General features: G+C 36.2%; 1 long non-coding RNA gene across 2 annotated transcripts; it reads right to left on the bottom strand.

The window, feature by feature from the left end:
• Positions 1–4,500: 4,500 nt before the first annotated feature.
• Positions 4,501–15,663, bottom strand: LOC110438361 (uncharacterized). Of its 2 annotated transcripts, XR_012399539.1 has the most exons (7): positions 15,386–15,663; positions 15,178–15,257; positions 6,835–6,885; positions 6,630–6,677; positions 6,173–6,226; positions 5,508–5,569; positions 4,501–5,401 (listed from the first exon to the last, which is right to left on the bottom strand). It is a non-coding gene; the product is annotated as an uncharacterized lncRNA (long non-coding RNA). The 2 variants fall into 2 exon arrangements; XR_002456650.3 differs by lacking the exons at positions 4,501–5,401; positions 5,508–5,569; positions 6,173–6,226; positions 6,630–6,677; positions 6,835–6,885 and adding exons at positions 10,636–11,636; positions 11,743–11,793; positions 12,374–12,427.
• Positions 15,664–16,615: the final 952 nt, after the last annotated feature.

Genomic DNA, 16,615 nt, shown 5'->3' with positions numbered 1-16,615 from the left:
GACTTATATTAAATCTGAAAAAAAGGGGTAACCTAGGTGCCCTTTAAAATGATTCTAAGGGCCCACTCACTTTTGGGGCCCCCAGAGTTAGTATAAGGGGGTCCAACCACCACACCCAAAAAATTATGTCATAGGTCTGAACCAGCCAGAGGCACACCTGGCCCCAAGAATCAGCTGGTATTAACAGTTCTAGCAGGGGTCCAATGTCAAAAATTTACTTTCATTAGGCCCAAAATTGTAAGCAGCGCCCCTGGTGGACATGGTAGAAAACATTGGCAGGCAAATCAATGCAAAGGCAAATGCAGCTTGACTAATGTATTCAGCAGTGAATTTCATTGCTTATGTTTTTATTTTTTCTAGTTCTTTCTAAAATGTAAAAAGGTACAGGGCATTAGTTAATTCAATTAATGTGTTCTATTTGTTTTAAAATTGTAATTAATAAATTAGGAAATTACTAATGGTGACTTTAATGTAATATAGTTTGCTATATTTACTTTTTCAAACTGCCCTCAACCAGATTTGTGTTTGTCCCTACATAGGAAACATCTAGAGATGAGGGCTGCACAGTATTACAAACAACAGACATGGTGATATTTAGTTTTTCTGCAATATATGCTGTGATAGGAATATAAAATCAGAAGATGACAAATGACACTATTTGTAAACAATTTATCATTTTAGATTGATTGGGAGTATTTTGTAGCGGAGTGCATCTGTGTAAAACATAATAATATACGAGCATAAAACTGAACATGAAATAAGTAGCGCTTTATGATTATTGATGGACTCTAACAGTATTGAAATAGAAAAACTCAATAATCAGACGTAAAATCACACTGTAAATCATTAAATAAAATTCATCTGATAAATCTACAAAATCGTATGCAAATGATTTAAATTCACCTTACACTGCAGACACAGACCTTAGAAAAACACATCCGTATAAAATATTTCACTCAATTATAAACTTTGTCAAGTCTATCACTATAATCATAAATCAAATCACTCCATATCCACATTTTAATCTCAATTAAAACAACACTGACAGTTGGATCAGAACTGCATCGTCTCCAGGATAAAAAATATATATATATATATATATATATATATATATATATACAGATGGATAAAACAGAAAAACTCTACAAAAGTGAACGGAAACAACAAAAAATTGTTGTTTTAGAAAATAAATCCATTATTCATTTTTACCTGAATTGCTTTGTTTCAGACACTTCTGTAGTTTCAGTCATTTTTAATAGATCTTCTTTCATCAATGGAAATCCACTGGAAGACAGAAATTAATCATTGACAATATCATTAGAGTTTCCATTAATATTACCTCATATTAAATGATGATGTTAACCTAACCTATAACCAAGCTAAATCTAAACTACATGTTTTTTAAAATACTTTATTTATAGGAAATCAGAAGTACACTTGATTGTCACCTGTTTATTCAACTAAAATTACTGTTCAGTGTGTATAAAACAAATGTATTATGTGGCTTAAATATGCTTTGTGTTTATATCAAATACATATATCTCTGTGTGTGTCTGTGTAAACCAAAATGTAAGAGATACATAACAGCTTTTAATCAAATCACTTACAACAATTGAAAGTCTTAGTTACATCAAGAGGATAAGTCAATCAGTAGATTGACTTATCCTCTCCACTGAGTATCTCCTCAGTTTTAAGAGCTTTATGACAAACAATCGGTGACTTCTAGCTAATTAAACAGATCTACTGAATTAGTTTTCTCTCATAACATTAAGAGTAAGCAGTTCATTACTGTTACATTTACACAAGTGCATAAATCTTTCAGGTCACTGCCCTCTAGTGGCTGAATAGACAGACAACTCTGAATTCTCTGTACTTTTGAGTCCTAAATATAAAAACAAATAGGGAATCCTCACACTGACACTTACTAAAACAACCAATGAAAACAACAGAACATTTGTTTGTTTTTTAATACAACAATAAAGGAGAACAGCTCGCTCAATTTCTCTCTCACTTCAAATGTGCAAAACCAAAAAGATTTAAGACGAAAATTCTTAATTTCTTACCTGATTATTTAGTGTAGTTTTACATAAGTAGGATTGTTAGAAGAGGTAAACCCACGCTCCAATTCGCTACAAAGCGTGCGCGCGCATAATATCATACCTGAACGTGTGAAGCTTCCGGTACGGTGTACAGTTTAGGACAATCCTCAAACCTCAGTCATAAAATGAAACGTTGTTATCGTAGTGAAAGGCTTCATGTAGCAGGGAAAACTACATCAGAAGATTTCAAAGGCATCAATCTCAAAGTTATAAAAATATATCGTAAGAAATGGTTACCGTGAAGGTGTGTCAACCATATTTTCACAGAGGGCCATTTCAGCATTATTGATGAGCTCAAGGGCAGGTTATAACTGTAAAATTTTATAAATATTACTACTCCTTAACATATTGTTCAATGACTGGCTCTTTATTTCATTGTAACATAAAAAGTAACATAAAGAAAAGTAAATACATGTTATTTCTGTGGGTTATTTTAACATGCATTCTTATATTAGGTTGAGAAACCCACATTTCTCCATCAAAGAAAAGATAAATACCATGAAACACAAGGCATTTCACCTTTCTCCAAAATTGAACTGCGTTTCATTCTAAAGGGCTCATCCCTATGCCCTATTCAGGCACTACTGAGAGCATCCTGACCAGCTGCCTCACTGTGTGGTTTGGAGCCTGCAATGCATCCTGCAGGAAAACTCTTTAACGCATAGTGAGAACAGCTGAGAAGATCATTGGTGTCCTTCTCCCCTTCCTCCAGAACATTTACAGCACCCATCTCACCCGAAAAGCCCTCTGCATAACAGCAGATCTCACCCACCCAATGCACAGCTTCTTCAGTCTGCTGCCATCAGGGAGGAGACTGCGCAGTCTCCAGGCCAGGACCAACAGACTGAAAGACAGCTTCATTCATCAGGCTGTCAGGAAGCTGAACTCTCTCCCAGCTCTGCCACCGCTTCTCTCTCCCTCTCCACGCACCTTTGGACTCTGACACATATGAAAATACACACACATACATACACACATCTGCACTGGTCACTTTATGCAACATTGGACTACCGGCCTATATATCATGCCTTTACAAGCCTTTTTGCACTATATACTGTTCTATATCTCCACAACTCTGGTTTGCAGAGTTTTTTTATGTATATATTACCATTTTATGTATATATTTAGATTACATTTTATGTATAATTATATTTATTGTAAATTCTTTCTTAAAACTTTACTTTTTGTATTAATATTATATGTTAGACACCTATGGTCTGAGAGTAACGTAATTTCAATTCTCTATATGTCCTGTACATGTGGTTAAATTGACAATAAAGCTGACTTTGACTTTGACTAACCCTTTTTTTACAGAGTGACAGCTGTAAAGCGATGAAGGGTTCGGAGGGCAAAAACAAAACTTCTTTCTGCAAAGCACTTCTGAACATTTACAATGTTTATTTTGCAACCTCACATTGTTTTTGTTAAGGTGAATAATACATCTGTGCAAGTTAATCCACTGAAAGACGTTTGTTTTTGGTAATCTTTAATCAAAGTCTGAGTAGTTGCTTCTGTGTTTGGAGTGGTGGTCCTTCTGTTGACGTTAACCTGAGGACTTCCATAGCAACTTAAGGATATTAATAGTATATATTAATGTCCTTAACCACACCTACTGCTAGTTTGCTATGAGGGAATGACATGCAAAAGAAAGCCCCGCCTCCTACTGAATATTCTGTGTTATTTGGAAGTATATCAGCATTCATTCATTCATTTTCTTTTCAACTTAGTCCCTTTATTAATCTGGGGTCGCCACAGCGGAATGAACCACCAACTTATCCAGTGTATGTTTTACACCAAGGGTGGCCAACCCTATTCCTGGAGAGTCACCTTCCTGCAGATTTCAGTTACAATCCATATCAAGCACACCTGCCTGTAATTATCACGTGGTGTTCAGGTCCTAATTAATTGGTTCAGGTGTGCTTGATATGGGTAGCAACTGAAATCTGCAGGAAGGTGACTCTCCAGGAACAGGGTTGGCCACCCCTGTTTTACACAGTGGATGCCCTTCCAGCTGCAACCCATCACTCGAAACAGCGACCTTCTTACTGAGGCAATTGTGCTATCCACTGCACCACCGTGCTGCCCAATACGTCAACATACTGAAATAAAACTTCAGTTTGGAACAACACTTGATGTGGTGGTCAAGCGTTTTCACTACAAAGTGCCCTTCATTCAGAGAGCGACATGTCCCGTTTGGAATGCACCATTTGTCACATTTGAGAGAAGCTAAAGTGCTCTTCTTCACACAGGTGAGTGGGCTTCACAAAGCACAATTTAGAGAAACACTATCTGTAAAAAAAAACATCTCTTTCTATATGCACCAAACACTTAAAATCAATCTTGAGGAAATTATGTTTACCTGTGAGTGTACCACAAATGAAGTTGCACAACTTGTTTTTTTCCATTTATTAATTTTCCTTCGGCTTAGTCCCTTTATTAATCAGGGGTCGCCACAGCGGAATGAACCGCCAACTTATCCAGTATATGTTTCACACAGCAGATGCCCTTCCAGCTGCAACCCAGTACTGAGAAACACCCATACATTATCACATGCACACTCATGCACTACATCCAATTTAGTTTATCCAATTCACCTGTGGGGGAAACCAGAGCATCAAGAAGAAACCGACGCAAACACAGGGAGAACATGCCAAGTCTACTTGTTTCCTTCAACCTTAAATACCTCTTACTAACTAATAACTAAAAGCACTTGTATAGTCTGTCTTTGGTTATACAATATGTATAGTTAGTAGTTTAATTATCACTCCAGTATTGTGTATAGGTTTAAAAAACTCTTATGTCCAGTATTGTGTTCATATATGATTGTTTATTTATGTAGCACTGCGAGACATGATATTTCATTGCAGTGTATGTCCACACGTGTAGAGAAAAGGCAATAGAGCTCAACTTAATTATAGAATTTCACTAAAATGAAAATTCTTCCAGATGGCTCCAAAGTATGAGGCAAAACTGTAATTGTATGCAAATAAGTGTAATAATAATTCACTCAATTTAAGATAAAACTTTGTCCATGTTTAATCTCAGTAAACCTGTTGTAAGCAGTAGTGCTTCTCATTACAAAGTGTGGCATCTTCTCGATTGTATTTTCGTGTCTTCTCTGTGTTCTGGCCTCTCAGGTGTTTGTGTTGTTTCTCATGGTCTTTTTCTTTCTTGTGTCTGTGATTGTCTTGTTGATGAGGAATCCACTGGCCTTATGGCAACAGTCCTTTCTGTTAAAAGGCTGTGTGATGACCTTCTGGTTGACACTACGTTCTTTGTGATATCTAAATGCTCATCTTTCACTGAAATTATTGACACACAAGCAAAGAAACAGCACAGATAAAACTTGTTAACTCAATAGATCATAAACACACAAGTGTCTGGTAAATATTTCTAATTATGTCTTACTGAATGGGGGGGGGGGGGGGGGGGCAATCCTTCCTTACTATCTGCATGTAAATGCGGTGGACCTAAAAATGAAAAGAAGGTAGACAAAGCCGATCAGAGGAATAAATCAACTGTACAGCCATGTAGGGTTTAAATATTACTTGTGTACTTTTTGTTCATAGGTTAGTAATAATCTGTTCTTTAGAGTGTTTATAGGCTAACAACCTGTATGTTTATAATGTAGGATAATAATAAACATTTGATTATGATGTATAGAAATATAATACTCTATAGAGATTGTGTATAGGCTAGAAAGAATGTTTTAAGGTTTGTTTATAATGTAAAATAATAATAATCATTTAGTGTTTGTATATAATCAGATTTGTTTATAAAATAATAATTTGTTTAAAGAGTGTTATAGGATAGTAATATTCTGGTTTGTTTATAAGATAATAATAATCTGTTCATAGAGTGTCATAGGCTGGTAATAATCGTGTTGCTTATAATGCTTTAGTTTAGACCAAATGTCTAAAACCACAATGTCTTTTCTCATCTCTGTGCCAGTTGATAATTTACATTTACATAATGACAAAAGAAAATCCATCTATAAATGAAAACTTTAAAATGTAGAAACCAAAACCGGCTTTTGGCATTTCAAGATATTGTATGGGTTAAGAGTTTCTTACCATGACCACATAGTGTCATCTGTTCAATTACACATCTCTTCAGATCGTCACAATCTTAGTGTAGAAAATAACAGATGTTATAAAAAAATAATGTAATTTAGTTTACTGTATCTATTCCACACAAAAACATGGAACAAAATAATAATATACATCAACAATTATCTCCAATTTTAGATTAATTCAGAAACTCATTTCAAATGTCAAAATAATTCTTACAATTTTACACAAACATGTGCTATATTTTAAGAATAGGATATTTGTTTCTGTACTGGTTGTACTGTGTATGCAGTGGTGTGAAAAAGTGTTTGCCCCTTAGAGATTTCCTACTTTGTTCAAGTTTGTCACACTTTAATGTGTCAGATCATCAAACCCATTTAAATATCAGTCAAAGATAACACAAGCAAACACATCATAGAGTTTTGAAATTAAGGTTGTGATCTGTGTGTGTTTGACTTGCCTGGATTTGTTTTGGAGCATTCAGCCATTTTTGATATTTGTGCAAATCCTAGACAGATGAAAATCCACTGTAAGCTTAATATAAAAGTCAATAAACATGTTTTACTTGAAGTTTAATACACAAATTAAAAAAAGTTGAGCACGTATTTAATTAAAACCTTTAAAATAAACTTAACATGTCAAACTATGTAAATAAATGTACTAACCTCCTTGCTAAAAGTGACACCGATAGCTTGTTGACGTGTTGGACCAGATCTCTGTTGTTTCGAGGAAGTAGTTTAGTAAATCAAACAGGTTTTACAACATGAAGTTAAATATTTTCTGGCAAGAAAATATTGTTTCAAATGACTCTGACATGTTTGGACCTTATAATAAAAAACAAACTGTACACTTTTTTTTGTTTCCACGTTTCATGACAAGAAACAGGTTTCCAATGTTTCGCTTGGGCTTGCTTTGCTTCCCTGAGAGATGTTTGAAAAGTTGTTGAATATCTTTACACAACCATGAGGTAAATTTCATTGGTTTACTTTCACTTTTATTTATCTTCTAATGAGAAATTGGACAACAAATACTTGTCCAAAAATCAAACACAAGGCCTACATCAGAATGACCATAGAAACTACCAAATATCAGACATAAAGGCACCCAAAAATTTAAATTTCCACTTTAATAATAAAAAGTCTGTACTCCAGTCAAACGCTTTCTTTATTTTAATTACAAATTTCATTTTCAAATTTACATGATCACCGTGATAATTGAAGGGAAAGGATGCACTTGAATTTCACCATTTCTTTGTATCTGATAGATGTATATTGTTAAATAAATTGAACCATCATTTAAGAGTCATTTGTAAGAGTTGAGATATTGCAAATATTTTTGATGTCATTGACAATTCAAACATGAGCTGAAAACAGAGACAATTGACTCCACAACCCAGCAGGTGGGAATGCGGGAAAAAACACCTCCTGCAACATTTACATCTGAGTCTGCTGAAACTCGGCTTCATCCACCCCATCTCACGCATATGGTCATTTCAATGTTTGAATGTTCTAAATAAACCAAAGTGACTTTATCTATCATGTTTGATATCATTTGAAATGTCTCAGTGCGACTGATACAATGGTCTCATTCTCTCAGAAATGAGACCTCTTAATTCTCAGAAATAGACATAATCAAAACAATAAATATATAACTTCAGGCATCTTTTGAACCACTGTGAAGGGTGTGACTTTATGCACACACCCTTTTCCTTGAGGGAATTCTTGGATTATTTAAGGTAAGGTTTGAGAAAGGCTCAGGGCGATTCTGCCTACCCAGATCAGCCGTAACATGGAGCTTACGCTCCACGTTATGTATAATTTGAAGTCAGGTATGCATCTTTTCATCTTGGATTTATCTTTGATAATTTGATGTTTTGTATTGATCATTTATGAATTGACTGATTGAATTGGCATAATACATTTACCTGACTTATAAATTGTAATGTTTGACCATATTTTGCTCACTCTGTAATTATTAGTTCTTGTAGATTACGCTGTATCCTTGTTTCCGCACGTCTTGCGTCAGGTCAGTAGACGGACTAAAATCCAGTTGAGATGGAGCATTGGGCACACTAATTGTGTTTTAGGGATCCGGCTGACTCTTGATATTGATTCAAGTGTACTTAGGTGGAAAGGGCGTTAACTTACATCTAGGTCAACAAGTTGTTGCACGACTAACCTAGATTGGGTACCCGACCTTTGTTTGAAGGTAATATTATTCTAAATTAAGTTCATATGGGAAACCATGTGCTTGGTGAAAACCAAAGTTACTATAGAGTCCAGTAGTCGGGTACATTTATATTAATGCCCTAACCTCTAATTAGAAATGATGATTGTCTTAACTCAAAGGTGTACATCTAAGCGGGACTAACGAAAGTATTTTAGAACGAGCGCGCTGGTAGCGGCCATCTAAAGTATTAGTCAATTTACCTCTGTTTAATATTCAAGACTGACCAGAGTGTGTCCGTGAGGGACGCCTTCGGCCGAGCCGATTTCTCTGAGCGACATGAGCACCCGAATGAACGGATGTAATAGTTACTAGTGAAGACAAACGGTTCAAACATTTATCTAAATTACATATTGATATAATCTTTTTAATGTTTTATGATTGGAGTCAGATAAAACTAAAGATAAATATATTAATATTCTAAACCACCTCATACTAAAATTGGAGTCAGATATGAGCTAAATTTAAGGTAAATCAACATTGTGCACTGGAAAAACCGAACATGCAGTGAACCTTCATCCACCAGTGGACACCGGCATTGGGCCAACTGGGTGGACCTTACACATTCAAAATAATGATAAATGAACAGTTTCTAGCTTCTGTTTTGCTGCTCTTAACCATCTATGACACAAAAAAATAAGACTTCAGTAACTTATTAGCAATATGAAATCATCACAACTAAAGTACCCTAAACTGAGCTCATACTACAGTATATACAGCACACTATGCACCCATAAAGTGTATAAAATGTAACATTTTAGTATAGTGTTATGACAGATTGTGCTGACAATCGATATACAAATGCAGCTTTATTATAAAGTGGGATGGTCGTACAGGTATGGGTAAACAGGAGCACCAAAAACAACATAGAAGATCCAAAATGTAATCCAGATAACAAGCAATAGTCCGGGCAGGCAGAGAACGGTCAAAAATGGAGTAAACAGTCCAGGGATCAAAACACAGACAGGCAAACACAGGTAAATGCTTTGAAATGCACATAAATAGCAACAAGATTCAGCTAAGCTGTTGCTCATTAAACAAAGATTACATGATACATGATAAATGTGATATTTAAAATATTCATTCATTCATTTTTTTTTTTGGCTTAGTCCCTTTATTCATCAGGGGTCGCTACAGTGGACTGAACCGCCAACTTATCCAGCATATGTTTTACACAGCAGATGAACTTATAGATGCAACCCATCACTAGGAAACACCCATACACTCTCATTCGCACACACACACACACACACACTACATACAATTTAGCATACCCAATTTACCAATAACGCATGCTTTTGGACTCTGGGAGAAACAAGAACACCTGAAGGAAACCCACACCAACACGGAGAGAACATGCCAACTCCTCACAGAAATACCAACTGGACCAGCTGGAACTCGAACCAGTGATGTTTTTGGTGTGAGGCAATAGCTACCCACTGTCCCACTACGCTGCCAAAATTAAAATACAATATTGGAAAAAATTACAAACTATTATTTCTGTTTCTTAAACAAAAGTTTATAAAAATATGTTTAGTCGTTATGAGTACTTAAGAGTACAATATCCAGGAACAAATTGTGAAGTCTTCAGTAGAGCACTGATTTTGATTAATTAATGTAATTATGAATTAGATTATTATTATGTTGCATTCAGTGGTAACATACATTTTAAAGTGTACCTGACATTGAGGAAATACACATATAAGATGTTTATATATATATATATATATATATATATATATATATATATATATATATATATATATATATATATATATATATATATATATAAAATGATTCTATATAAACATACAATGCTTCTACATACATAAAATGCTATAAAATTGATTATAATGCTTCTAATTCTGGGCCCCTTAATAGTAAATATGGGGGCACCAATGGTGCATGGGCCCTCGGAATTGTCCTAACTACATACAGTAAGTACATCTACATACTGAAATAAAACTTCAGTTTGGAATGACTCTTCGATAAAGCGGTCGTGTTTTCACTCCAAAGTGAAAGTGTCCTGTTTTGAATTACTGCACCATTTGACAAAAGCAGAACTTTGAGCAAAAAATTATTTTGAGCTGCTAATGGGTGACAAATGGTGACAGGGAGGGGCAATCTTGGTTCTGGAGCGCTCTAACACTAACCAAACACACCTTAACATGCTAATCAGAGCAAACTCACACTATGCTATCTGAACCGTGCCCAGGCCTGTTTCCCGGATCGTTTGAGAAGTGTGAGTGCTCTGAATCAGGCTCAGGCACGGATCACTTGGCCGGCACTAGCCCGGTTGGAAGAGGTGTGCCAGAGTACAGTTCACTTGGGCTTTGGCATGGTACACTTAGTATGTGAGTGCAAAACGTGCCCGAGCCCGAAACTGAAAGCGAGACGTGACTTTTAAGGTACTGTTTCATATGGATTTATTAACCAATCTTAATGTTCAATGAACACAAACTGCCGTAGATTATTAAAGACGCAAACCTCCTCACTGCACGACAGCTCTGCACCTTCAGCAAACCTCCTCATTCCTGCAGCACAAGGATTTTATGATTGTTTATGAGCGTCAAAAGTGGCTGATCTGTTTGGCGAAATATTTGACTGCATGTCACTGCATATCAAACGACTTTGTGTAAATAGTGTGAGTACGCCCTCTGTGTCATCAAGATCACTAAAAAATGCAATATGAAGGTGTATTTGATTAGGGTTGGAGCTAAACTCTGCAGGACACCAGTCTGTTTATTTAGCACTGTGGTCCTGCGAGACACAACATTCTTAAAACTGTATATCCACACATGTAGCGAAATGACAATCAAGCTCAACTTCACTTAATGGCTGAAACCAATTATTGCTCTACAATTAAAAAAAGATTTCAGAGGGCTCCAAATCTATGAAGCAGAACTGTAGCTGTATGCAACTAATAATAATAATAATTCAGTCACTGTAGGATAAACCTACTTTGTCCATGTTTAACCTCAATAATCCTGTTGTGTAATAGTGTTTAATTTTACAAAGTGTGGCAACTCTTCTTTTTATTTCTGTCTTCTTTGGGTTCTGTGTTCTGGCCTCTCAGGTGTTTGTGTTGTTTCTCATGGTCTTTTTCTTTCTTGTGTCTGTGATTGTTTTGTTGGTGAGGAATCCACTGGCCTTATGGCAACAGTCTTTTCTGTTAAAAGGCTGTGTGATGACCTTCTGGTTGACACTACGTTCTTTGTGATATCTAAATGCTCATCTTTCACTGAAATTATTGACACACAAGCAAAGAAACAGCACATGTAAAACTTGTTAACTCAATAGATCATAAACACACAAGTGTCTGGTACATATGTCTAGTTATGTCTTACTGAATGGGGGGGGCAATCCTTCCATACTAACTGTATGTAAAAGCGGTGGACCTAAAAATGAAAAGGAGGTAGACAAAGCCGATCAGAGGAATAAATCAACTGTAAAGCCATGTAGGGTTTAAATCTTACTTGTGTACTTTTTGTTCATAGGTTAGTAATAATCTGTTCTTTAGAGTGTTTATAGGCTAACAACCTGTGTGTTTATAATGTAGGATAATAATATGCATTTGATTATGATGTATAGAAATATAATACTCTATAGGAATTGTTTATAGGCTAAAAATAATATGTTTTTATTGTTTGTTTATAATGTAGGATACTAATAATCTATTAGTGTTTGTATATAGGCTAGTAATATTCTGGTTTGTTTATAAGCTAATAATAATCTGTTTAGAGTTTGTCAAAGGCTAGTAATAATCTTGTTGCTTATAATGCTTTAGACTAACCACTAAATGTATTTTTTTTTTTATCTCTGTGCCAGTTGATAATTTACATTTACTGTACACAATGACTGTAAAAAATCAATTTATAAATGAAAACTTCAAAATGTAGAAACTAAAACCTGCTTTTGGCAATTCAAGACACTATAATCACTAAATTAACTAATACTAGAGTTAAAAGAGTTTCCCACCAGCACCACATGGTGTCATCTGTTTAATTACACATGTCTCCTGATCGTCACAACCTTACAGGACAGAAAATAACAAGATATTATGAAAATCATGTAATTTGGTATGCTGTATCTTTTCCACACAAAACATGGAAAAATAATAATAATACAAATCAATGATTAAACCACAATGACAAATCCCCATGTCTTGATTAATTCAGAAACTGACTAAATGTCAGTAATTCTTACAAGTGTATACAAACATATGCAATAATTTAAGAATGGGATATTTGCTTTGTACTGGTTACTGTATATAGGGTAGATCGTGTATATAACAGGGAGAGTTGTAACAATTCCACAAATCAGGGATGAGATGGAAGTCATGTAATATGTTCAGTTTCCTCAGGTTAACTTAAAGGTTCATGAAACCCTCTATACTTTTTTTGAGATTTCGACAAATTTGTGTGTTGAGCATCAGTTAAGACAATGTTAGCACCTGTCAGCTTTAATTGTGGGGAAAACGGGATAATTTTGAGCTTTTGTAAGCTAATTTTAGCTTCCGGGTTTAAAATGATTTTTGCGGCAAAAATCAGGGCCAATACAGCAAAGCTGTGTGTGCAGCAAGCATTTTTGTCTGGAGAGCAGTACGAGTATTGGAGAATGGCGGACGTTGTCTTTTAAGTTTTTTCACATTTAGACACATCGCCGTGCTGCTGTGTTCCCCTAAATCCTCCGGCAGGGCTAACGGTTAAAATAGACAGGGCAAGAGACCTGCTGCACTGAGTCTGCATTCAGACCCAAGGACTGAGGCAAAAGTCCTTATTTAAAGAGTTTATATGAACACGATAATCTTTATAATGATATAAAATGTGGTTATGTGTATCTGAAATTACAAATGTAGCAGGGCATTAAATTACTGTTTATTTCTTTGCATTTTAACTTTGTAAACTATAAAATCATGGGTCTCCGCATAGTTTGTGTCTCATTTTGTGAACCGACTGACAGTTGTTCGCTCCTCTCCTTCTTCCCGGCTCTGCTGGCCACGCCCACTATGATGCATCTTTTGAAAAAATTCTGAGGTGGACCTGAACCGAAAGTGGGGGGTGTCATGACCCTTTAACAATCACACATGGAGATTTTCCCAACCCAAGCTCATTCTGGAAACATAGCCCCGCGGACGTTTCTGGAGACCGCGATTTACGTGGCCGGAGGTACATAAAGGCCGCATTTAGTTTTTTTCGAGCGAATGCTGCGGGGCGGTATGGCACCGCTACGCCCCTCCTCTTCGCGCTCGCCGACCGACGGCTCGGCTCCGAGTGGAGGGCTTTCCCGATGCAATCAGTTTGTCCGCTTAGCTCACAGCGTTGTGTCGGCAGAGCGGAGGCCCCGGAGGAGGAGCCGGCCGCAGTGGACAACGACCGGGATCGAGTCCGGGGAACAGCAGTTCCAGAAATCAGGTAAGACAAAAAACGGAATCCGAAAAATGAGGGCAAGAATGCGGCGGTATCCGAAAACGCGGTCGAAATCGAAGACGAGGGCTTTTGTTTTTTTTTGTTTTTTTCTGGACGGCTTTTGCGAACCGTCGCTCGGGTTTAGGGAAGGAGGAGGAGGAGAAGGAGGAAGAGGAGGGCGGCCGAGTCGGCCGATCCGGCGGCTTTTCGTGTGAGAACGGCGCGGGCGCGAACAGCACGCGCTCCCGAGAGGCGCCCGAGACGCGAAAAAGCGCACACAGCGGCCTCTCGCGGATCCGCGAAAACAAAAAACGCTCGAATACGTACCTCCTGGGACGTAAATCGCGGTCCGCAGAAACGTCTGCGGGGCTACGTTTCCACAATGAGCCCGGGTTGGATTTTCCAGTCTTGCAAGCTAACCCTAATCCTGAAACTACAATAGAAAATCGAATTCTGAGGTAAGAAAGTAAAAAAAAAAAAAAACAAGATAATATTTTGTTTATTACCTCTGCTGTTGTAGATGATGTTATATGAGTTATATCAGGTCAAATTGTAGTTTCTTTAGTAAAGAATGGTGTATCAACCGTCTGCTAATTTAAAAAGCACCATGCTAATACAGCTAGCTAAACAGTGGGTAACAGAAGGTGGGGTAGGTTGAAACACGTGTTTTGAAAGAATACAAACACACACACACACACACACACACACACACACACACACACACACACACACACACACACACACACACACACACATGAATGTGCACATAAAGACATGCAAAGAGAAATGTACTTGTGCTTGCACAAACACAAACATTACGCAGTACACTTCCAATATTCACATATATTGTATTTTTGCAGTCATTTATTTACAATAAAACTGTTGTTATGGCATATCACTTGTAGTACCCTTAGTTTTTGTGCATTTTGTCAACCTGTTACAACTTACCCCGTATGTGTTACAACCTACCCTAGTAGTGGGGTAGGATGTAACAGAGGGCAGGTTGTAACAAATGACCACTTTTTATTTGTCGTCATCTCACGACACGATCTTATCTCAAGTCTGATATAGTTTAAGAAATTTAAATGGTTGACATTTGTAGTAGACAAATGTGGGTACTTTGCCTGAAAAGTTTCAGTCATGTAGCTTAAAAAAAGGTAGTTTTAGGTGCTAAAGAAAAATTGTGTTATACAATCATCCCCGGTCTCCTACAGAGGTTTGATAAAGTGTTGGTCAGAGTTTAATGTTTTAGATCATTAAACTGATTTAAATAGTCAAAGATAACGCAAGCAAACACATCAGGCAGTTTTGAAATTAAGGTTTTGGTTCGTGTTTTTATTTTTATTTGTGTGTGTGTGTGTGTATTGGACTTGCCTGGATTAGTTTTGGAGCCTTCAGCCATTTGTGATGTTCATGCAACTCTGAGACAGATGAAAAATCCACAGCCTAAAGAACTAAAAGTTCATGAATATCTTTAACCTGAAGTTTAATACCTAGTTTTAGTGAAAACTTAAATTGTTGACTTAATTCAAACCTTTAAAATGAACTTAAAATGTCAAACTACGTAAATAAATGTACTAACCTCCTCGCTAAAAGCTTGGTGCTCGTCTCAGCTTGCTGTCAGGTCTGAACAGATCTCTCTTTTTTTGAGGAAGTGGTTTAGTAAATCAGACAGGTACTTTCCTTTATGGTTTGCATTAAACCGGTTTTACAACATCAAGTTAAATATTAAAGAGAAAAAAACAGTTTCAAATTACTCGGGAGATTATAACAAAATAAAACAAGCAACTTCCAAAAAAACGAACAAAACTGAAAACGTACTACACTTTCCTTTAAATCAAGTGTTGTACTGTTTAGTCTGATTCATGCTAAGAAACAGGTTTCCATTGTTTTGTTTGGGCTTGCTTTGCTTCCCCAAGTGCCAATTGAATAGTTGTTGAATAACTTTGCATAGTCGTGAGGTGAATTTCATTGCTTTACTTTCACTTCTGCTTATCCAAGTTGGACAACAAATACTTGTGCACAAATCAAACAATAAGCCTACATCAGAATGACCATACAAACCACCAAATATCAGACGCAAAGGTAGCCAACAATGAAAATTCACTCACTATTTGCTCTCTCTCAAGTGGTTTTAATCCTTTATGAGTTTCTTTCTTCTGTTGAGCACAAAAGAAGATATTTTGAGGAGAGTTGAAAACCTGTCACTATTGACTTACAGGAAAAACAAATACTATGGAAGTCAATGGTTACAAGTTTAGAACTTTCTTCAAAATATCTTCCTTTGTTGTTTAACTGAAGAAAGGAACTCATTAAAAGTTTTAAACCACATGAAGGCGTGTAAATTATGACAGAATTTACATTTTAGGTGAACTATGCCTTTAATATTATTTAAAAATCACCTGTCAGACTGACAAAACTCACATGATATTACTGTCTATTCATCAAGTAAAGTGACAACTGTTGGACTTTCCCCTAGTCCCCCAGGTTCAAAGATCAGTCAGAGGCTGCAAATAAGTTCAAATTAATTTAATGAATGAAATGGATAAAGCATACAGGGCCCTGCACTTAGATTTTTTTATGTCTTGTTTCTAGTCCAAATATCTAAAAATTGTTAAATCAAGAAGAATTTTCTAGATAAACAAAATATATTGTCTTGTTTTAAGAAATAATCTGCCAAAATTAAGAGAGTTTTTCCTTAAAACAGTCAACAAATAGTCTTATGTCAAAAGGAAAATAAAAATTATTTTGCTTACCCCATTGACGGATTAATTTGCTTGTTTTAAGGAAAAACTGTTTTAATATTGGCATA

This window comes from Danio rerio, chromosome 24 (assembly GCF_049306965.1).
Source record: "Danio rerio strain Tuebingen ecotype United States chromosome 24, GRCz12tu, whole genome shotgun sequence".
In the NCBI taxonomy this organism is placed as follows: Eukaryota; Metazoa; Chordata; class Actinopteri; order Cypriniformes; family Danionidae; genus Danio; species Danio rerio.
The sequence above is the reverse complement of the archived record's forward strand: the minus strand, read 5'-3'. Positions and strand labels throughout refer to the sequence as shown.